Source organism: Dendrobates tinctorius, unplaced genomic scaffold, assembly GCF_039654945.1.
Source record: "Dendrobates tinctorius isolate UK_male_01 unplaced genomic scaffold, ASM3965494v1 ptg000003l, whole genome shotgun sequence".
In the NCBI taxonomy this organism is placed as follows: Eukaryota; Metazoa; Chordata; class Amphibia; order Anura; family Dendrobatidae; genus Dendrobates; species Dendrobates tinctorius.
The window spans coordinates 23,605,908-23,631,350 of NW_027361671.1; positions in this window are offsets into that span (position 1 = coordinate 23,605,908).

A 25,443-nucleotide genomic window follows, 5' to 3' on the forward strand; every position below is an offset into this window, starting at 1 on the left:
AGGCTTTTGATTGGGTCAGTCTTTTGGCCTGTTTTCTCAGTTTATGCTACCCTACAGCGTAAATGTGAAAGCACCTTCAGTTATCAATTATACCTCCAAGATGCTTGTTTCTTACTAGCCAAGACATGTTGGCCTATTTTTGGGAGAAAAACTAGAAAAGAGAGAAACAAAAATAGTAGTTAAAATTGTAATCTAAGCAAAACTTCCAGTTCATCTTAAAGAGTTTGGCCAGTGCCTAAAATGAACTTTCTAAATATCTATCTTTATACCCTAAGCATTTTGCTTTATAATAAAATGCCATACACTTCTTCCTACCTATTAAATCCCTAAATGTGTTTTTACTTCACTTCTTCCTGTGGTGCTTCACTTAAGAGGAGTCTCAAACAGGACTTCACAGGAGGCTGGGGCTGCACTTACTTCCCTGCAGCGTCCATCAGCCCTCATGGAACAGGGCATTGCAGGGCAGTGCTGCAGTTACTTACTACTAGTGTTGAGCATTCCGATACCGCAAGTATCGGGTATCGGCCGATATTAGCGGTATCGGAATTCCGATACTGACTTCTGATACTTTTGTCATATCGGATTCCAGAATCGTAATTGGAAGTTCAAAGTTGATTGACAGCCGAAATGACGTCATCATGTTGCGCGGTGTGTGCGCATCATGATGCGCCATCATTTCGGGCATTCCGGGGGTCTGTAGCGGCCTGCCGGGGGGCTGTGCCGGCCTGCCGGTGGTCTGTGCACCCTGTGGGGGTCTGTACCGGCCTGCCGGGGGGCTGTGCACCCTGTGGGGGTCTGTACCGGCCTGCCGGGGGGCTGTGCCGGCCTGCCGGGGGGCTGTGCTGATGTCCGGGGCTCTGTGCAGGCATCGTCCGATGGGACTACAAGTCCCATCGGGCGATGCCTGCTACCATGACAGTGATTGACACATTAGCCAATGATGGGACAGTAGTAGTCCCATCATCCGGCTAATGTGTTAAATGTTAAAAAAAAAAAAAAAAAATACTACATACATACTACATGCATGCTACATACATACCACATATATACTACATGCATGCTACATACATACTACATGCTACATGCATGCTACATACATACTACATACATACTACATGCATGCTACATACATACTACATGCTACATACATACTACATATATACTACATGCATGCTACATACATACTACATGCTACATACATACTACATACATACTACATGCATGCTACATACATACTACATGCTACATACATACTACATACATACTACATGCATGCTACATACATACTACATGCATGCTACATACATACTACATGCTACATACATACTACATGCATGCTACATGCATGCTACATACATACTACATGCTACATACATACTACATACATACTACATGCATGCTACATACATACTACATGCATGCTACATAAATATTACATACACTCACTGGCCACTTTATTAGGTACACCATGCTAGTAACGGGTTGGACCCCCTTTTGCCTTCAGAACTGCCTCAATTCTTCGTGGCAGAGATTCAACAAGGTGCTGGAAGCATTCCTCAGAGATTTTGGACCATATTGACATGATGGCATCACACAGTTGGCGCAGATTTGTCGGCTGCACATCCCTGATGCGAATCTCCCGTTCCACCACATCCCAAAGATGCTCTATTGGATTGAGATCTGGTGACTGAGGAGGCCATTTGAGTACAGTGAACTCATTGTCATGTTCAAGAAACCAATCTGAGATGATTCGAGCTTTATGACATGGGGCATTATCCTGCTGAAAGTAGCCATCAGATGTTGGGTACATTGTGGTCATAAAGGGATGGACATGGTCAGCAACAATACTCAGGTAGGCTGTGGCGTTGCAACGATGCTCAATTGGTACCAAGGGGCCCAAAGAGTGCCAAGAAAAAATTCCCCACACCATGACACCACCACCACCAGCCTGAACCGTTGATACAAGGCAGGATGGATCCATGCTTTCATGTTGTTTACGCCAAATTCTGACCCTACCATCCGAATGTCACAGCAGAAATCGAGACTCATCAGACCAGGCAACGTTTTTCCAATCTTCTACTGTCCAATTTCGATGAGCTTGTGCAAATTGTAGCCTCAGTTTCCTGTTCTTAGCTGAGAGGAGTGGTACCCAGTGTGGTCTTCTGCTGCTGTAGCCCATCTGCCTCAAAGTTCGACGCACTGTGCGTTCAGAGATGCTCTTCTGCCTACCTTGGTTGTAACGGGTGGCAATTTGAGTCACTGTTGCCTTTCTATCAGCTCGAACCAGTCTGCCCATTCTCCTCTGACCTCTGGCATCAACAAGGCATTTCCGGCCACAGAACTGCCGCTCAATGGATTTTTTTTCTTTTTCGGACCATTCTCTGTAAACCCTAGAGATGGTTGTGCGTGAAAATCCCAGTAGATCAGCAGTTTCTGAAATACTCAGACCAGCCCTTCTGGCACCAACAATCATGCCACGTTCAAAGGCACTCAAATCACCTTTCTTCCCCATACTGATGCTCGGTTTGAACTGCAGGAGATTGTCTTGACCATGTCTACATGCCTAAATGCACTGAGTTGCCGCCATGTGATTGGCTGATTAGAAATTAAGTCTTAACACACAGTTGGACAGGTGTACCTAATAAAGTGGCCAGTGAGTGTATATACTACATGCATGCTTCATACATACTATATGCTACATACATACTACATGCTACATACATACTACATATATACTACATGCATGCTACATACATACTACATACATACTACATGCATGCTACATACATACTACATACATACTACATGCATGCTACATACATACTACATGCTACATACATACTACATATATACTACATGCATGCTACATACATACTACATATATACTACATGCATGCTACATACATACTACATGCTACATACATACTACATATATACTACATGCATGCTACATACATACTACATGCTACATACATACTACATACATACTACATATATACTACATGCATGCTACATACATACTACATGCATGCTACATACATACTACATGCTACATACATACTACATATATACTACATGCATGCTACATACATACTACATGCATGCTACATACATACTACATGCTACATACATACTACATATATACTACATGCATGCTACATACATACTACATGCTACATACATACTACATACATACTACATGCATGCTACATACATACTACATACATACTACATGCATGCTACATACATACTACATGCTACATACATACTACATATATACTACATGCATGCTACATACATACTACATATATACTACATGCATGCTACATACATACTACATGCTACATACATACTACATATATACTACATGCATGCTACATACATACTACATGCTACATACATACTACATACATACTACATATATACTACATGCATGCTACATACATACTACATGCTACATACATACTACATACATACTACATGCATGCTACATACAATACATTCATACAATACATACATAGACATACAGTACATATAACATAGAGTAACATACTTACCAATACTTGTCACATTGTTCCCCGAAGCCATTGTCTTTTACGGAATAAATATTAACATAACAAACCACAAAAATACTCACCCATGATCCGAAGCAGTCCACGAGTGTGTCCCACGACGATCTTGGGTAGAGAACTGCAGCATCAGCTGATGCTGCCGCTCTCTACGGGCTGCAGGAATCCAATGACGGAAGGTAGGTATCCTTCCGCACTGTATTCCTCCGCCACTTAAAAAAAAAAAAGTCCCTAGTCTCACTTTATGGTAAAAGCTGTGTGGGAATTCCCACACAGCTTTTACCATAAAGTGAGACTAGGGACTTTTTTTTTTTTAAGTGGCGGAGGAATACAGTGCGGAAGGATACCTACCTTCCGTCATTGGATTCCTGCAGCCCGTAGAGAGCGGCAGCATCAGCTGATGCTGCAGTTCTCTACCCAAGATCGTCATGGGACACACTCGTGGACTGCTTCGGATCATGGGTGAGTATTTTTGTGGTTTGTTATGTTAATATTTATTCCGTAAAAGACAATGGCTTCGGGGAACAATGTGACAAGTATTGGTAAGTATGTTACTCTATGTTATATGTACTGTATGTCTATGTATGTATTGTATGAATGTATTGTATGTAGCATGCATGTAGTATGTATGTAGTATGTATGTAGCATGCATGTAGTATGTATGTAGTATGTATGTAGCATGTATGTAGTATGTATGTAGCATGTAGTATGTATGTAGCATGTAGTATGTATGTAGCATGCATGTAGTATGTATGTAGTATGTATGTAGCATGTAGTATGTATGTAGCATGTATGTATTATGTATGTAGCATGTAGTATGTATGTAGCATGCATGTAGTATGTATGTAGTATGTATGTAGTATATATGTAGCATGTAGTATGTATGTAGCATGCATGTAGTATATATGTAGTATGTATGTAGCATGTAGTATATATGTAGTATGTATGTAGCATGTAGTATGTATGTAGCATGCATGTAGTATATATGTAGTATGTATGTAGCATGTAGCATGCATGTAGTATGTATGTAGCATGTAGTATGTATGTAGCATGCATGTAGTATGTATGTAGTATATATGTGGTATGTATGTAGCATGCATGTAGAATGTATGTAGTATGTATGTAGTATATATGTAGCATGTAGTATGTATGTAGCATGCATGTAGTATGTATGTAGTATGTATGTAGCATGTATGTAGCATGCATGTAGTATATATGTAGCATGTAGTATGTATGTAGCATGCATGTAGTATATATGTAGTATGTATGTAGTATGTATGTAGCATGCATGTAGTATATATGTAGTATGTATGTGGCATGCAGTATGTATGTAGCATGCATGTAGTATATATGTAGTATGTATGTAGTATGTATGTAGCATGCATGTAGTATATATGTACTATGTATGTAGCATGCAGTATGTATGTAGCATGCATGTAGTATATATGTAGTATGTATGTAGCATGCATGTAGTATATATGTACTATGTATGTAGCATGTAGTATGTATGTAGTATGTATGTAGTATGTATGTAGCATGTAGTATGTATGTAGCATGCATGCAGTATGTATGTAGCATGCATGTAGTATATATGTAGTATGTATGTAGTATGTATGTAGCATGCATGTAGTATATATGTACTATGTATGTAGCATGCAGTATGTATGTAGCATGCATGTAGTATGTATGTATGTAGTATGGTTTTTTTTTTTACATTTAACACATTAGCCGGATGATGGGACTACTACTGTCCCATCATTGGCTAATGTGTCAATCACTGTCATGGTAGCAGGCATCGCCCGATGGGACTTGTAGTCCCATCGGACGATGCCTGCACGGACCCCCGGACATCAGCGCAGCCCCCCGGCAGGCCGGCACAGACCCCCGGCAGGCCGGCACTGACCCCGGGCAGTCCACACAGCCCACCGGCAGGCCGGCACAGCCCCCCGGCAGGCCGGCAGAGACCCCCAGAAGGCCCGTACAGACCCCCGAGAGGCAGTACAAGGGCAGGAAAGGGTTTTTCCAATTCCGATACCGAAAGTCTCATAGACTTGAATGGGACTTCCGGTATCGGCATCGGCGATACCGATACTTTTTTTAAAGATCGGCCGATCCATTCCAATCCGATATTTTGAAGTATCGGACGGTATCGCTCAACTCTACTTACTACAGTTTCTTGCATAGCCGCCCTTTGAAGATGTCCTGGATCCATTGTCTAGGTGATAGGATTTGTGGGAAATGTGAGTGCAGAGCCTGAAATCTGCTTTTATCTTTGCCTCCGCAGCTTCTAACTGTGAAAGAAGAAAGAAGACAACATCAGGGGGCAGAGATAGAAGCACTGAGTGACAGTAGCGCCGCCCACAGCTTCTAGCACTGCCCTCAAATCATACAAATCATCATCAGGGGATGGTTTTAGAAGCAGTGAGTGATGCCCTCTGACTACATCTTGTTTCACAGTTAGAACTGACTGAGATAGAAGCAGAGTGCTGAAACTGCACTTACCTTTCCCACAGCGTCCTTCACACGTGGATCCAGGACATCTTCAGAGGGCAGTGATGCAAGAAACGGTAGTAAGTAACTGCAGTGCTGCCCCCTGATGGCATCCTCTTCTAGGAGGGGTGATAGACCCTGCAGGGAGTTGATTGCAGCCCCAGGTTCCTGTGACAACCTGTTTGAGCCTCCTTTAACCGAAACGTCACATGAAGTGAAGTAAAAAAAAACATTTAGGAATTGGATAGATTTGGGAGAAGTGTAGGGCATTATATAATATAGATCATTACAAAAGTGATTATGGTGGCTAGATATTCTAGAAGGACATTTTAGGTACCACACAAAACCATTAAGGCTGATCTGTCACTAGATTTACAAATACTGTAATGTTGATGAGTCTAGTGTACTTACATTGAAAATCCTTGTCAGAATGACAGTATAATGCTGATATTAAAATTAACATTTTATAAGTCCAGCTATTCAGTGAGAGATCTCATATGTCCAAATGTGCTCAATCTCAACTCATCCGGCCTGACAGCTGCAGCTTGTACTAAGTAGTGTGAGATCTCAACAGTAGGAGAGTCACTGAGGAACTGTCAATTAGGCAAGGTGGGAGGAGATTTAGCTGTAGAAAGGAGTAGGCATGTTGAGAATCTGTTAATCAGGCTGGGTGGGTGGAGATTCAGCAATAATAGGGAGGAGGGATGCTGAGGTACTACCAATCAAAATAAGTGGAAAAAGACTCAGCATGAAGTGGAGAGATAGTGAGGTGCTGTCAATCAGGATATGTGGACAGAGATTGAATTTAAACTTTAAAAAAGTGTATACAGTACAGCCATTCTGACATTTTCAAAGTAAGTATATCAGGTCTAAGAAATCTATGTAATAGTGTGCAATTCACATTGTGAAATTTGGTGTCAGAAAATATTTTGTATAAAAATGTTACAATATAGTCTACCTGTTAAATAAAAAGCAGGGCTGCCTTATGAAAATATGGCTTCTATGATAATGTGTGCAAACTGTAAAGCGCTGTGGAATATGTTAGCGCTATATAAAAATAAAGATTATTATTATTATTATATTCTATGATACACATCTTTTTTCACTTGCAGTCCATTGCAAAGTAGCAAAAAAGTTTATAGAAAGCTTCATTTGTTTCTTTTGAGTCTGTCTTCTTGCTTTACCATCTTTAAGTCTAGATTTACATTAGATAACTGCTATCCAATATCCCCATAATCAAATACCTTTAGCTTGATCAAGCATACTCATTCCAATCGGCCCATAGATATGTCCCATGATCTTATTGCCATTGGTGTACATTGGTGCTGCCTGCTTTAGGATAAATAATAATAATAATCATCTTCATTTATATGGCGCCAACATATTCTGCAGCGCTTTACAGTTTAACAGTTTCAAAACACAAGTCATAAGTAACAACATTAACAATACAATAATTAAAGCAAAATAAGACGGCCCTGCTCATGAGAGCTTACAATCAACAATGAGGTGGGGGAGATACAAAGTACAGGTGTGTATTTGCAATGATGTATTTACAATGATGGTCAAGCCATCTTGAGGGAGTGAGGGATGGATGGAGATAGTGAATGGGCTACACATGCACACTTACACATAGAATGACTTTGATTAGTGAACGTGATAGTCATATAAGAGCAGTGGCCGACATTTCTAAACTCAACATAAAGATACAATATTGTCTGAAGGTGATTACCAATCAAAAAGATTAGCCCAAACTCAGCAGTTATCACATGTCCATTGTTTAATCAATGGGATCCAATTACTAGAACCCTCAGTGACCAGAACAAGTGTCCCAAATTGCCTATTTGAATGGCGCAGTAGTCAAGAGTACATACTGACACTCCGTTCAAAAGTTATGAGACTGCTAGAGATAGCCAAGTACTAGAGATGAGCAGATCAATTTCTACAACTCTAGTCCATGGACAGAAGCTGCATGAACTTCCTGACCTTCCGGGATCCAAGGCTCATCTTATGATTTGCTGTGCTGTCACATCATCATTCATCACACACAGATGAAGGACAGAGAATCAAATGCTACACCAAGGATTAGAAATGCAATCACCTATTAAAAATTGAAATTTTTATGATATGTGATTGAAATATATAATATTAGAAGAGATAATTTATTTCTTTATTTCTTATATTATAAAATCGTGTGTTTTGTTTTTTGTTCAAATCATACTCTATTACTGGTTTCAATCTTATTAACCTTTCTAAAATATTGCCTTTCGGGAAAAAAGGTCTGTGGAAAAGGAGCCAATATCAAGACTTCAGACAGCTGCCTATGGAAAGGTCTACACTTGGGTTGACCTTGACCTTATTGACAAATGAAAGAAACCATCATGATGGATTCTGTCAAAATTGATCATGGCAGAAGAGATGAAAACTGATGCAAAATTATGTGTCTCACACCAGATTTAGCTTCAAAGAAACAAATAGGACCTGTCATTAGCTGATATCATGAAACGAGTAGCTGTGCCACAATCATAAAATGAGTAGCTATGCCACAATCATAGAACAAGTAGCTGTGCCACAATCATTAAACGAGTAGCTGTGCCACAATCATGAAATGAGTAGCTGTGCCACAATCATAAAGCTGTGCCGCAATCATAAATTGAGTAGCTGTGCCATAATCATGAAACGAGTAGCTGTGCCACAATCATAAAGCGAGTAGTTGTGCCACAAACATGAAATGAGTAGCTGTGCCACAATCATGAAATGAGTAGCTGTGCTACAATCATAAAACAAGTAGTTGTACCACAAACATGAAATGAGTAGCTGTGCCACAATTATGAAACGAGTAGCTGTGCCACAATCATGAAACGAGTAGCTGTGCCACAATCATGAAATGAGTAGCTGTGCCACAATCATGAAACGAGTAGCTGTGCCACAATCATGAAACGAGTAGCTGTGCCACAATCATAAAACGAGCAGCTGTACCACAATCATAAAGCGAGCAGCTGTGCCACAATCATGAAACGAGTAGCTGTGCCACAATCAAAAAACGAGTAGCTGTGCCACAATCATGTGCCATGCTGATACATGCAGTACTTGGCAACATTAATGTATGTTGACCCTAGCCTATATGCAACACATTGATTTGTAAGGATTTTCCATGTCAGAAAATCAGCAGTGCATTACAGCAGTAGATAGGGGAATGAGATTTTAACAATAAGAGAATAAACTGTAGCACTACTGTAAAGGTGCTCAAGTAGGTTCCCAAGCCAGTAAGATAGAAGTAAGAAACTTGGCACTCAACTTATGATAAGGAAATCCAGATTTTTTATTTAGGCAGTCACAAAAACAGAGGATGTTTCGGTCCCAGTTGGACCTTCATCAGCCCGACTGCAGTATGAATGAGTAAGTATAGATACAGGGCTAAATGTGCCTGCAATTATGAGAAGGAGTGTATAGACTGATCTGACAACGGTGGATTCCGGGTCAGTGTAGGAGAGGCTAAGCACAGGGCCTGCTTTTCAAATCCCTGCTTTTGGTTAGCTTTGACCTCTACACCCCTTCTCATAATTACAGCTTTTCAAATCCCTGCTTTTGGTCAGCTTTGACCTATACACCCCTTCTCTTATTTGCAGAACTAAATTCTAATTACGGTTGCAGCTACTCCACCTTCACCTACAGGCACATTTAGCCCTGTATCTATACTTACTCATTCATACAGCAGTCGGGCTGATGAAGGTCCAGTTGGGACCGAAACATCCTCTGTTTTTGTGACTGCCTAAATGAAAAATCTGGATTTCCTAATCATAAGTTGAGTGCCAAGTTTCTTACTTCTTTCTGAGATTTTAACAATGACATTTGTTACATGTTCTAGGAATATTTGCATGGGATCCACTTGAAGACGGACCTGCGGAGTGGATTTTAAATGTACATAACAATTTACCAGATTTAGTACAAGTTTTGTTTTGTACTCGCTGTAGTTATGAACTGCAGAATGTGAAATCTGCCGCAAATCTCCAGATCCATATGTTACTCTTGGAGATGTCACTGCAGATTTGAAGCAGATTTTTATGCTCAATTTACACTGTTTTAAAGTGCCCTTAAAGTTGCACAGTCCGATATATGGACCTTCTAAACACTGGTATCAATATATATGCAGTAGAAGATTCACATATGCACTCTAAATTTAAAGGGGTTGTCCCAAATGGCACTACAATATTTTTTCTATTAACTAAACCTATGTAATGTGTGTGTAACGTAGTATAAGTGTGTCAATATACTCACTGATCGCCGTCTTCCCTCTTTTCCAGTTCCGCTGTGGTCCTTTTCTCACTCACGTGACTTCTATACTGACTTGTCGGATTATACTGGGGTTTATATGTGACCCAGAAGTGACTTTTACAATTTAAACCTATGGAGCATCAGAACAAGGTTCCATAGGCTTACATTGTAAGAGCTCATGCAGACGACCATATTTTCAATCCGACAAAACTTTGGATCACACTCGGACCAATCAATGCTATTCTATGAGGTCTTGCACGTGTTAGATTTTTTTCCTGAAATAAATCTCAACATGCTCAATTTGCATCCAATTGCCCTCAGCCATGCAAGTCAGTAAGTCTGTGGATCAGCGAGTCACTTGACATATGGCAAGGTTTTAATACTGGAGGTTAGGACCGTCCCGAATAGGATCACCTTGACATGGTGGGATGGCCTTTACCACTTATGATTATAATAACAATTTGAGATTTTTTTTAAATTGAACATTTTCAGAAACATATACTCTCTCATAACAGAGCACACAATATTGTGGCCTTATCCTTTTTTACTTCAATTAAAGATGTGTCAAAGTATTCTGCACACAAATCACAAAAGACATAGCAGAGATACGGATTTACCTCAAGAGATATAAAAAATGAGAAGGTAAATTTTCATTTGAATTAGTGATGAGTGAACGTGATCAGATAACATCTTATCCGATCATGTTTGAGTGTTAACCGAGTATCTGGTTTTGCTTGTTTATTTTGTTCAAGACCCTATGGATGCATGATTTGACGCTGTTTCACAGCCTCAACACATAGGGATTCCCTAACAAACAGACAATCCCTGCATGCGTTGTGTCTGTCTAAGGCTACTTTCAGATTTGCATTTGGAGGCGTAGCGCAGGGCCGCCGCTTAGCTCCGACCCCGGCCGCGCCTCCTCTGGTCGGTCAGCTCCTCCTCTGATCGCATGGCACTGCATGCGATCAGCGTACTCTATAGTTAGCGTTGGGTACGCTGGCCGTGCGCTGGGCTGATTTTGCCGGCGCTTGCGCCCTTTTGGTGCTGCGCCGAGAGCACAAAAAGTGCAACACACGGCCAGCATACCCAACGTTAACTATAGGGTACGCTGATCGCATGCAGTGTCATGCGATCAGAGGAGGAGCTGACCGGAGGAGGCGCGGCCGGGAGCAGAGCTTAGCGGCGGCCCTGCACTGCGCCTCCAAATGCTAGTCTGAAACTAGCCTAACAGCTGCAAATCATGCAGTTGCGGGGACTCAAACATAATATATGAGCACTACAAGATAGTCGGATAATACCTGAGCATGCTCGGATAAGACGTTATCCAATCACGTTCGCTCATCACAAATTTTAATTCCTAAGTTACTGGTTGTATAAAAACCTGACATTAAACTCTTCTGTGCAACCCTTCAGAGTAATATGCAGAATTAAACCTATTTTAAGTTTGGAGTTCCTACAAACTACAGAACACTGGAGTACTGCCTTTGGATCAGACGTCTGAATGTTATTGTCAACTTCAGTGAGTGTTGCTTTATTGCAGTGATTCGGTTGATATTTATACACTAGTTGAACACAATGGTAAAGCCTCATTGTTTTTTCTTGTCTTTTAAAAAAACGGACCAATTTCTATTAGTGTGCTGGATCAGATTTTCATCAGTGTTTCAGTCTATACCATCAGCATGTAATATACAAAGCAACACTCTCAGTTGAATTTGATCAGTATTCTTTATAAATGGCACAACCTATTTTGTGGGAACCTGTTCAATCTTGTGACCTTCGTCAGACAATCTGGTGGTCAAGCTTGCAGAATGTAGAAATTGTCTGGAACAACATATGTGCTATGCAATGTGCTATTAAAACCTAATTATGCATTCTGCAAGCTTAAGCATCAGATTATCCGATGAAGGTCTCAGAATGGAAAACACACAAAATCTGATGTGCCATTTGTAAATATAAGAATACTGATCAAATTCAACTGAGTGAGCACAGCATTGTTTGAAGATTGTGGGTGTATTGCATATTACAGTATATAGTGGGTTGGGGACCAACATGCTGCACTTCAATTCTCTTTCAGTTACCAGAGGGCTTTCGCTCTATCTTCATTAACATCAGTGTGTCATCAGTATTTCTCATATACAACAAAAATAACTGATGGAAGTTTCTCAAACTTCTAACAAACAGCCAGTGAAAAATGGACAGCACTAGGATGGATGTACCTAGGATGGCATCTGTGTGCTGTCCCAGTTTTTCACAAACCCATAAATTTTAATGGGTTACTTTGATCCAGACAACTCTATTTTTTTTCTTGCCCACGCGGGGGCGTCATGTGACCCGTCACAGATACTATAATGGATATATGTTCTATACATGGAAAACACAGAAAGGACAGACATTTATATGAGACCTAAAAGTGAGAGAGTTTACCATATACTTTTTGTTTATGTAGAAAAGTATACATATTGGGCTGAGGGGTCCAGAGAGTAAGGAATGTGTCAATAAAAAAGATATCTAATATATAAAGCTCAAGTGTGTGTATGTATGTATGTATGTATGTATGTATGTATGCATGTATGTGTGTATGTCCGGGATTGGCATCCGCACCGTTGCAGCTACAGCCACAAAATTTGGCAGAGTCACACATCTGGACCCCGAGAGCGTCCTAGGCTATGTTGTGAGGCGAAATTTTAACCCCGCGCGTTCCAATTCACCAAACAATTTTGCCCCTATCTACATAATGGGGAAAAAGTGTGTCTGTATCGAGCCCCGCCCCTCATTATGATGTCATAATGGTTTCCATGGCGACGCTGATGTCATCATAGGTTGCAAGCCCCGCCGCTCATTATGATGTCATAATGCTTGACTATGGGATGGAGGATGTGTGATGGGTATTTGGGCACTGGACTATGGGATGGAGGATATGTATGGCGGGTATATGGGCATGGGACTATGGGATGAAGGATGTGTGATGGGTATATGGGCACTGGACTATGGGATGGAGGATATGTATGACGGGTATATGGGCACAGGACTATGGGATGGCAGATATGTATGATGGGTATATGGGCACGGGACTATGGGATGGAGGATCTGTATGATGGGTATATGGGCATGGGACTATGAGATGAAGGATGTGTGATGGGTATATGGGCACTCGACTATGGGATCGTGGATATGTATGATGGGTATATGGGCATGGGACTATGGGATGGAGGATAATTATAATTTGCTATAACTAACCACAGTTAGTTACTATGCCCGGGCAGCGCCGGGCTCTTCAGCTAGTATAAAATAAAGATGTTAAGACAAAAGAAAACAATTCATGAGTCATGATCCCACCACTCACTGTGTCTTAGGGATGCAGTGAGTGACAGCTCAGCCGTCCTATGGATTGCAGGGGCATGTCAGGCCATCAGCATTATAAGTGGCAGTGTTGTGTAGGGGATTTTCATGCAGCTCAATTATGCCAGGCCTACTGGAAGTCCTCCAGGTGTCACCCTTTCAGGGTGATTGCCTGGCTATTTAGCTAGATGGCTATGCTTAAAATATTACCAGTCACAGCTTTTGCACGGTGGTGTGTGCTTTATGCTCAGTATTCTCTGACTCTGATCTTTGTTACCAGACCTCGTATTTAGCCTCTTTGACCATTCGCTCTGATTGACCCTTTGCCTTAACGTTCTCTGACCTTGGACTTGCTCTTGACTATTCGTTTGTCTTATCTCCATGCCTCTGAAGCAGTCACTTGGTTTGACCTCAAACTCTTTGACCTCCCTGCCTCATGGCTTGTCCATGAGAGGTGACTCAGCATCACATCAGGGTTTTAGGGTGTGTGCCCACGTTGCGGTTTTTGCTGCGGATCCGCAGCGGTTTTGGTCCTGCGGATCCGTAGCAGTTTCCATGCGGCTTACAATACCATGTAAACCTATGGAAAACCAAATCAGCTGTACACATGCTGCGGAAAATTCCGCACAGATTCGCTGTGATTAATTTTCACTGCGATTTATTTTCCGCAGCATGTCACTTCTATTTTGCGGAACCACAGCTGCATTCCAATCCGGGACATACACAAAAATCTCTCTCTCAGTTAAAAACGTTCTTTAATGGTCTAATAGTATTTTGAACACATGGGAGGAGAAATAGGGTGTTTGTGGTTAAAGGGACAATTATGAGTTTTGGTTCATAAATAAGAAATCATCTTTGGTTTTGATGCTTCACTATTCACAACCTTAATTAATTAATGAATTGCGGAGTATACATTCAAGTGTGAAAACCAAAAAAGATTTTTAAAAAACTCCTAAAATATAACTTTTATTTAATAAGGTAAAATTACCCATAGATCAGAGTCAAGAGAGTTTAAATATCAAGTCTTGTCTTATAATAATAGAATAGTCTAGGGGGGGTTAGTGACTCTCCCTTCCTTATCCTACCTTTTCGCGGAGGTTGGCACCCTAGGTTCGACATGGCACCCCACTCAACGTCAGCTCTCCCTTCTGACCCTATAGGGAGGAACTAACAGAAACCAACACCAATAACTATAAAGTGCTGCAGTGCAATAATTTGCAAACATGTAGTCTGTATCAATGGTCTATACTTTTTAGAGAGACTAGGGATAACATCTCTCTATATGAAATTTACTTAAGAGATAGTCGGGTATAAAGAAAGACCATTTAAACGCAGTTTATCATGAAGCCATAATTTGGGGAATTAGATACAATGTAAAATCAAAAAATGAGTCATAGTTTAGGCAACAAACTCTTTTTTCTCCATTGTCACAGACATCCCCCTTCACTAGTCATGGGTTTAAAGGCAGTACAAATAAAGGGGAGCCCACCAGGCATACATGAAGTTTGATAGAGACAATCAATAACAGGTCATAGAATAAATAGCAGTGGTCAGAAAATTATAAAAAGATGTACTTATCATCTAGTAAGGCAGACCCATCTTGACGAGTTTCCCGAGGGAGATAGACCAGGGTTCATCAGGGGATTCAGTAATCATGGAAATCATATCTTCAGCAAGTCTGTTTTATGTGCCTCCGAAGCTGTATAACACAATGAAAGTAGACAATGATACCTTTATTGTGTTATGAGGTGGGGTGGGACATCAACAAAAGGATATTGTAAGTCCCCGCTATCTGAGAAGGAAAAAAGAAAATCACAGAGTCATTGGGGTTGATGCATTAAAGTGTTTACATCAAAATTCTGGAGTAAAACACCTTAATAAATCACAACATTTTTGCTCTATTCTGAGGTTGCACAAAAGCGCTGCAGCATTTGGTCTTTATAAGCCAGTCTTGGCCAACTTTGCAAATATGAGCATAACTTGTGCAGGATATGGGCCAGACAGGGGTTGTCTATGACCACACGTCAAGTTCATACAGAGTTACACTTCTTGTAGGGTATGTGTCACGCTCGCACCTTGGCAGGTTGGCGTGAGGGAGAGTGTTGTGGACCCACTGTGCCACAAACCAGACTATCCTGGAAGGGTTGTAACTAATGCAGCTACCTTGGTCTTCACTGGAGCCGCTAATGGTGAGGTCAGGCTTGTGTGGCAGGTAGCTGCCAGGTGACACTCCAGCGTGGTGTCTTGCTGTGGCTGCTGATCCCACTGGGGAACAGAATGCAAGGACAGGTGCAGGCGACAGGCACATCTGGCAGACAGGCAGGTGAGCACAGCAGGCACGGCTGGTACTCTGGCAGGTGGGCACGGCTGAGACACAGGCAGGCGGGCACGGCTGAGACACAGGCAGCCGGGCATGACTGAGACACTGGCAGGTGGGCACGGCTGAGACACTGGCAGGCGGGCACAGCTGAGACACTGGCAGGCTGGCACAGCTGAGACACTGGCAGGCTGGCACAGCTGACTGGGAAGGCACAGTGACATGGACAGGAAGGAGTGGTGTATGGAATAGGTAGAGACCTGTTCACACAGGAGGTGTAGGTACTGGTACTGGCAAGAAGGAGTGGTGTATGGAATAGGTAGAGACCTGTACACACAGGAGGTGTAGGTACTGGTACGGGCAGGAAGGAGTGGTGTATGGGATAGGCAGAGACCTGTTCACACAGGAGGTGCAGATACTGGTACGGGGAGGATGAAAATATAGATGGGTATAAAGGAACAGGTTTGGACCTGTTCACACTGAACAAGAACCCAAGACTGCGGAGAGGAGCTGCAGTTAGCAGCAAGAGGTTCTGCAGCAGCAGAAGCAGAACAAAGCAGAACCACAGGAGTGCGGAGCACTGGCAGAGCCACAAGGGTATGGAGCACAAGCAGAACTGCAAGAGCGTGGAGCACAGTCAGAGCCGCAAGAGTGCGGAGCACAGGCAGATGGAGAGGACACAAGGATAGACACAGCAGGGAAAGGAGCCACAGACAAGGAGACTGAGAGACAGAGGTAGGACTGAGTTCAGACAAGGTAACGGTACGAGACAAGGTACAGGAACAAAGACACAGAAACCCAGATATTCTGCCTCCTGGCAGAAAGGACAGGAATGAGACAAGGCAAGGAGCAAAAGCACATGGACAAGGATATTCTGCCTCCTGGAGGGCAGGCAGACAGGTACAAGGCAAGGCTAGGAACAAGGACACAGAGACCGGGATATTCTGCCTCCTGGAGGGCGGACAGAGAGGTACAAGGCAATGCTAGGAGCAAGGACACAGAGCCCAGGATATACTGCCTCCTGGAAGGCAGACAGACAGGTACAAGATACAGGACTAGGAATCAAGCCTCCAGAGAAGGCAAAGCACAGGACAGGACCTGGCAACTCAGTAGCAAGGCATTAACTGAGTAAAAGCATTGCACAGGCAGCTTCCACTGGGTGAAGCTGCTCTAAATACTAGAGGCCTCTTGGTGATTGGCCAGGGACACATTAGGCAGGTGCACACTGATTCCATAAGAACCAGAGAGTGCCGGCGCTGCCCCCTATGCACACAGCCAAGAAGCATGCAGAGAGCAAGCAGGCAGCAAGAGGCACACAGCATGGAGCCGGCAGCAGACAGAACTCACAGCATGGCCTGGAGCTTAAAGTTGGTGTGTGGTGGATGGAAGGCCATGCAGTGATGCCGGCAGGGTTGTTACAGTATGTTTTCATGGTCAGTAATTGGCAGCTCTTTGGACACAGTACATGTCCGCTCCGTCCAAAGCGTTGCCAGCTTTTGAACGCAAGTGATTCCACATGTGTTCATTGAAACATGAGGAATCACCATGTCCCATACATTGTATGGGTGACTTTATCTTGTGGAGAGTGTCACCGCAAGATAAATAGACAGTCTGGAAAGACGCGCCACATGTCCGGTTATGCAAGGAGGCCGGAAGTGTCCCTGCACGCATAGTGGAGATGAGATTTCTTGAAATCCCATCCACTATGCTGTGAATAGAGCCAGTGCCCATATAGAGAAAATGCACATATATAACTTTAAAGTGCAAAGTGCATATAACTAAGAGACATACAGCCTCATAAAGCGTGTAGTATATGGAGAGGTAACAAAGTATGGCTAATATAACTAAGGTATAGCATGCCAAAGCTAATGATAGAGTCAAAAGTGACCCTCCCTAGTTACCTCCACCTACAGACCTATAATGAACATGACCACTAGCAATAAAATGCAGAGTACATATAAGAAACATACAACCTTGTTAAGCAGGACTCACGCTGTATGTCTCTTAGTTATATGCACTTTAACGTTATATATGTGCATTTTCTCTATATGGGCACTGGCTCTATTCATGTAGGGGATATATGTAGCATAGGGCTGCATTAATTTCATTTATATGCACTCTGCATTTTATTATCAGCGGCCACTTCTGCTTCTTGCCTACTGGTGATGATAATCAGCTAGGGTTATTGTTGACTGCACTACATGATTTCCTACCTGGGTCGTAAGAGTCACACTTTGGTTACACTTCCATATATTATATTGGTCTACATATACCACACCAGCCCTGTGTAGGAGCATCTTTATTTTTGCACTGTATATATCTGTTTTGATACTCTAGTGATACAGTTCTTGTAGTAATATATATATACAGTCATGGCCAAAAGTTTTGAGAATGACACAAATATTATATTTTCACATGATCTGCTGGCCTCTGGTTTTTATGTGTGTTTGTCAGATGTTTTTATCACATACAGAAATATAATTGCAATCATATTATGAGTAGCAAAAGGTTATATTGACAGTTAGAATGAGTTAATGCAGCAAGTCAATATTTGCAGTGTTGACCCTTCTTCTTCAGGACCTCAGCAATTCTCCCTGGCATGCTCTCAATCAACTTCTGGATCAAATCCTGACTGTTAGCAGTCCATTCTTGCAAAATCAATGCTTTTATTTTGTCTGAATTTGAAGGTTTTTGTTTGTCCACCTGTCTCTTGATGATTGACCACAAGTTCTCAATGGGATTAAGATCTGGGGAGTTTCCAGGCCATGGTCCCAAAATCTCTATGTTTTGTTCCCTGAGCCATTTAGTTATCACCTTTGCTTTATGGCAAGGTGCTCCATCATGTTGAAAAAGGCATTGTTGATCGCCAAACTGCTCTTGGACGGTTGGGAGAAGTTGCTCTTGGAGGACATTCTGGTACCATTCTTTATTCATGGCTGTGTTTTTAGGCAAGACAGAGAGAGAGCCCATTCCCTTGGCTGAGAAGCCACCCCACACATGAATGGTTTCAGGATGCTTGACAGTTGGCATGAGACAAGACTGTTGGTAGCGCTCACCTGGTCTTCTCCGAATAAGCCGTTTTCCAGATGTCCCAAACAATCGAAAAGGGGATTCATCAGAGAAAATGACTTTACCCCAGTCCTCAGCAGTCCACTCCCTGTACCTCTTGCAGAATATCAGTCTGTCCATGATGTTTTTCCTGGAGAGAAGTGGCTTCTTTGCTGCCCTCCTTGAGACCAGGCCTTGCTCCAAGAGTCTCCGCCTCACAGTGCGTGCAGATGCACTCATACCTGCCTGCTGCCATTCCTGAGCAAGCTCTGCACTGCTGGTACCCCGATCCCGCAGCTGAAACACTTTTAAGAGACGGTCCTGGCGCTTGCTGGTCTTTCTTGGGCGCCCTGGAGCCTTTTTGGCAGCAAGGGAACCTCTCTCCTTGAAGTTCTTGATGATGCGATAGATTGTTGACTGAGGTGCAATCTTTCTAGCTCCGATACTCTTCCCCGTTAGGCCATTTTTGTGCAGTGCAATGATGACTGCACGTGTTTCTTTAGAGATAACCATGGTTAACAGAAGAGAAACAATGATGCCAAGCACCAGCCTCCTTTTAAAGTGTTCAGTGGTGTCATTCTTACTTAATCTTGACAGATTGATCTCCAGCCCTGTCCTCATCAACACCCACACCTGTGTTAATGGAGCAATCACTGAAACGATGTTAGCTGGTCCTTTTAAGGCAGGGCTGCAATGATGTTGAAATGTGTTTTGGTGGATAAAGTTCATTTTCTAGGCAAATATTGACAAGTAATTGCTGTTAAGCTGATAACTCTTTATAACATTCTGGAGTATATGCATATTGCCATTAGAAAAAATGAAGCAGTAGACTTTGTAAAAATTAATATTTGTGTCATTCTCAAAACTTTTGGCCATGACTGTACATTTTTTCTGGCCATATGTGCAGAGTACTCATAAGGCACTGCTGTACTATAGAGCAGGTTATTTACAGTATTTCTGTATGGGGACTGTACTGTTATACTGTTCTGCACTTGTATATATGTCTTATGCTCCTTTATAGTGCCTGTCTGTCAAATAACAGTATACGTACATATTTACCTTGTTCGTGTATATTGGACATGTATCGCCTTTTAAACTGTTTTTATATTTTGTCATTTCACATTAATAAAGGCTATTTATTTTATGGCTTTATTTCTCTTGCCTTGTTGGATGTTGTAGTTCATAGAAGTGCCATTTAAATTAGGCCCAACTATTTGGATATATTTTTATTAACTAAAGGTAACCACTAATATATTTTGAAATATTTTTTTCCAGTTCAAAGGTGTCCAAACCATTTCACTGCCAAACATCTATTACAAATGAGGTCATTAATTTAGAGTCCCTATGTGGTTCTCCTCACTTCAGTCCTCAAACTAAGGGCTCATACTCACATGCGAGAAACTCGGACGAGTCTCGCACGTCAATACCCGACACTGCTGCTGGTACTCGGATTGGAGCGTTCAGCTGCATAGAAATACATGCAACTAAACGCTTGGATCCGAGTGCCTGCGGAAGTGCCAGGTATTGACGTGCGAGACTCGTCCGAGTTTCTTGCATGTGAGTATGAGCCCTTAACCTCGTAATGTCTCTATTTTAAACCCCTATCAAATAATCAGCGTTGTAATTTTATAGAATTGTTGATGATGTAGATAAATCAAGCAGAATATAGATCTGTAAAAGAAATTATTTGTGTTCACTTTTGCTAATTCTTATTAAGCCAATGATAAACACATTACTAGTTTTCATCATCTGTGCATTAACATTTTATTTAAGCCCCTAAACGTTTGAAATTGGAAAAAAATGTTTTTTTAATTTCTGCTTTTGCTTTACATTATTTCTAATTTATATATTTTGCAATTTATAAATTGTGAGCAGGAATCAGAAAGCTCTGCGCTGTTTGCTGAAGACTCAGGAGTGTTTACCGTGATGTCATTCCCTTCCCGGTATGCTGTTTAACTAAAATTTATCAATTCTATTGGCTCCCGCTGCTAAGTGCGCTCAACTGTGCTCTCCTGCTGAGTGACAAAGCGAATGCTTCAGCATTAGATCAGCCAGTGATCAGCAGCGCCGATAGGGAAGCGATAAGGCAGTTACTTGATTACTGTTGTACTGCGGATCATTATGGTTATCTGCAAGCTACAACACTTTTCACCTTCACTTACACAGCTGCTCCAAGTGCTTCTCTTAACTTGTCACTGAACCTGTAAAGGAAGCTACGGAGCCAAGGGCTCTGATGGATGAGATTATGCTCTCATCATCATTTAAGGAAAAAAAAATCTTTGATTATCGGACGGATGAAGGATTAAAAAAAAAGAATTTCATGACATACTTCAAAGCTAAAGCCTTGATTCCTGCAAAAGTACAAAAACTTAACTGGTGATTGCCCGACTTGCTCATTATGTTCTTATACGATTCAAAAAAAGTTCTAATAGCATCGAAAAAGTTTTCTTTTTATTTTAAAAACGTGTCACACAACCAGTTGCAAGACGATATGCCTGGTGGTTATCTCCTGCTTCCTGTGAGTACTCTAAATATGTGGTTCTCTGTCTTCTCATACAGGGGTCTCCTACTCAAAATTCTTCACTAGTAGATAGAGAAGGGTGCAGCTTATAAAGGGTATAACAGCTGCCATGAGTCGACGAAGTGTAATTTTTATGCCTAAAAGATGCATGAAACCTCCAGATCATTTATAATAGGAGAAATACACACTTCGTTCTATCTAAGGTTTCCTTCACACGTCCATACAAAACACATGCGTGAAAGTCCGGTACTGGTGTCATCAGTGATTTCCAAGAAAGAAATGGATACCACACATACTGGAAACACGGAGGTGTGAATTAGGGCTAAAATTTATTTTCAATGCTGGTGGGGTTGCTGAATAATCATTATAGTGAAAGATTACAATCTCTGAATCGTTATAGATGGAACAGTAAATAAAGTTTGGATGCACTTTTAGGCTGTGTGCCCACGTAAGCGTTTTTGAAGTGTTTGTCCCAGTCAAAACGCTTCAAAAACACATGCAAGAAGCATTCCATTCATTTTAAATGAATTCCGCACTTTTTGTGCACATTGATGCGTTTTTAGCTATTTTCTATGAGTCAGAAGACGCGCAGAAAAGAACGCATCAAAAACGCGCGTATTTTGCACACAAAATGCGCGGAAATAAAATGCGCGTTCTCTGGGAAGGAGTCGGTTTTGAAGCAGAAATTTTCTGCATATGTGGACACATAGCCTTAGACAGAAAAAATCTTGCTAAAAAGCTCAAAACACAGAATCCTCCTAGTTTCATGAAATACAATTTCACTGCGGCTTATCGTGATGTAAGGAAGGTGGAAAGCATAGTAACGGAGTACAATAATCTGGACATCACAGCGCCACGTACTGGCAGGAATCTGATACAACGCTGTAAGAGTAAGGCCACATTCTGGCGTTTCAGAAAAACACCCAATTTCATGAGTGTGTTGGATCAAGTTTTTATCCGTTTTTGGTCCACATATCTGTTTTTACCATTAGTATGCCAAGTTATTTTTCTGTTATGCTGAAAAAAATAAATTAATTTTCCAAGCTTTTCCTACCCAAAGAATAGTGAGAAATGGACAGGGCTAATCGAAACACAGACAGCATCTAAGTGCTATCTGGTTTTTTTTCACTGACCCATTCAATTGAAAGGGCACCTTTTATCCAGAAGTTGAATCAAAAACAGGCATTTCCCTATTTCTATTTTGTGAATTGCTCTGGAAAGAACAGACGTGAACATACCAATAGGCTACAATGAGGTATGTGTTTTATCTGTTAAAAACTGGCTTAGATTATGTATTTGAAACGCAGGTGTGTGAATGCAGCCTAAGTGAAGGTTTGATTGTGGGATGTACTTTAGCCGTACCCAGAAAGATATCTTTGTGTGTTATCTATGGTGCTACATTGTTTTTTAATGCTTTTTACAGTGTTGAGATGTCCTGCACATTTCATACCTGTCTATTCTGGCAGAAAAAAAGAAGGTATTACACCCTACTATTATTTATTTCTATCTATATAAGAACACAGTAGTGTGGACAGGCTTAGAAAGAAGAGGGTATTAAAAATCTGCATCCATAATGGGTGGCAAGTGTTAAGTGATTAGGACAGATGTTATCATGAGTAGATATGGGCAAACCCGAACTGTAAGGTTCAAGTTCGAGTACAGTTCTGGTACCTTGGAACGGACGAATCTGAACTTTCACAGGTCTGCTCATCCCTAATCATGACTATATTCTGGGATGTGCAGGTGTAGAAGGTCACCGCTCATTTTCTCATGCTGACAAATGTGACATTCTGTTCTCAATCACAAATTAGACACAATAGTTAGACTGGCTACTAGGGATGAGCGAGTATACTCGTTACATGGGTTTCCTCGAGCATGCTCTGGTGGTCTCCGAGTAATTTGGCGTGCTCATATGTATTCAGCTTGGCTAGTAGTCACGAATCATGCAGCTGCGGTGACACAAACTAAATTTCCGAGCACGCCAAAATACTTGGAGACCACCTGTCACGATCCATTTTTGGATCTGTGTCAGATTCCGGATGCTCGCATATTAAACCTTTTTTCCTTTTAGGCCATCAGGGGTTAATATCATTTTCTGCCCCCGGTGGCCGCTGATGTTACTGCATGTTTAATTAGTCTGCTGGAGACCACTCCCACCTTCCTATATAAGGTCACCTGGTACACCAGCTAGCTGTTGGTAATACAGTTCATTTGGAAACCAACCCTGGTGAAGACTGGACCTACCTGGTGCAGAGGGGGTTCAGCTTATCTGGAGCAGTGGTGATGCTGCTGAAGAGAGGAGCTATCAGGAGCAGTGGTGCTTCAGCTGAAGGTGGTCAAGTGGCTAACTCTGCTGTCCAGGAGCATTGCAGCAGAGCAAGCTAAGTTAAATTTTTTAGTTGCTTTAACCCCATGGTGTCTGTTTTATCTTTCCTTTCGTGTTATTGGTGCAGTACACTTTTTCCCTGTCTCATCTCCTGAGGAGGGGGTTGGGGGGTTTAGCTCAGGGCTAAACAGGAGATAGAGACAGGTAGGGGACTTGGGCCTCACTAACATCAAGTGTACCCCCAAGTTAAGGAAAGTCAGGGCACCTCCTTAGCCTGAGGGGCAGTTCAGGGGCCCAGGTTCCACGTCTCCTTTTTTTTCCCTACTGCACTGTGACACCACCTGAGCATGCTCGGGGTAACCCGAGTGATGAGTATACTCGCTCATCACTACTGGCTACTTTAATAGACATCAGCTACCTACAGTGGTTTGCAAAAGTATTCAACCCCTTCTTACATTACAACTTGTGTTTAAATATTTTTGTAATACGATTTGTATGTGATGCATCAGCACTAAATAGTCTAAGCTGGTAAAGTGAAGTAAGAAAATATAGACATACAGTTTGGTCCATGTATATTTGGACAGAGACAACATTTTTCTAATTTTGGTTCTAGACATTACCACAATGAATTTTAAACAAAACAATTCAGATGCAGTTGAAGTTCAGACTTTCAGCTTTCATTTGAGGGTATCCTCATTAAAATTGGATGAAGGGTTTAGGAGTTTCAGCTCCTTAACATGTGCCACCGTGTTTTCAAAGGGACCAAAAGTAATTGGACAGCTTAAATAATTGTAAATAAAATGTTCATTTCTACTACTTGGTTGAAAACCCTTTGTTGGCAATGACTGCCTGAAGTCTTGAACTCATGGACATCACCAGACGCTGTGTTTCCTCCTTTTTGATGCCCTGCCAGGCCTTCACTGCGGTGGTTTTCAGTTGCTGTTTGTTTGTGGGCCTTTCTGTCTGAAATTTAGTCTTTAACAAGTGAAATGCATGCTCAATTGGGTTGCGATCAGGTGACTGACTTGGCCATTCAAGAATTTTCTACTTCTTTGCTTTAATAAACTCCTGGGTTGCTTTGGCTTTATGTTTTGGGTCATTGTCCATCTGTAGTATGAAACGATGACCAATCAGTTTGGCTGCATTTGGCTGGATCTGAGCACATAGTATGGCTCTGAATACCTCAGAATTCATTTGGCTGCTTCTGTCCTGTGTCACATCATCAATAAACACTAGTGACCCAGTGACACTGGCAGCCATGCATGCTCAAGCCATCACACTGCCTCTGCCGTCTTTTACAGATGATGTGGTATGCTTTGGATCATGAGCTGTACCACGCCTTCGCCATACTTTTCTCTTTCCATCATTCTGGTAGAGGTTGTTCTTGGTTTCATCTGTCCAAAGAATGTTCTTCCAGAACTGTGCTGGCTTTTTTTAGATGTTTTTTAGCAAAGTGCAGTCTAGCCTTTTTATTCTTGATGCTTATGAGTGGCTTGCACCCCGTGCAGTGAACCCTCTGTATTTACTTTCATGCAGTCTTCTCTTTATGGTAGATTTTGAT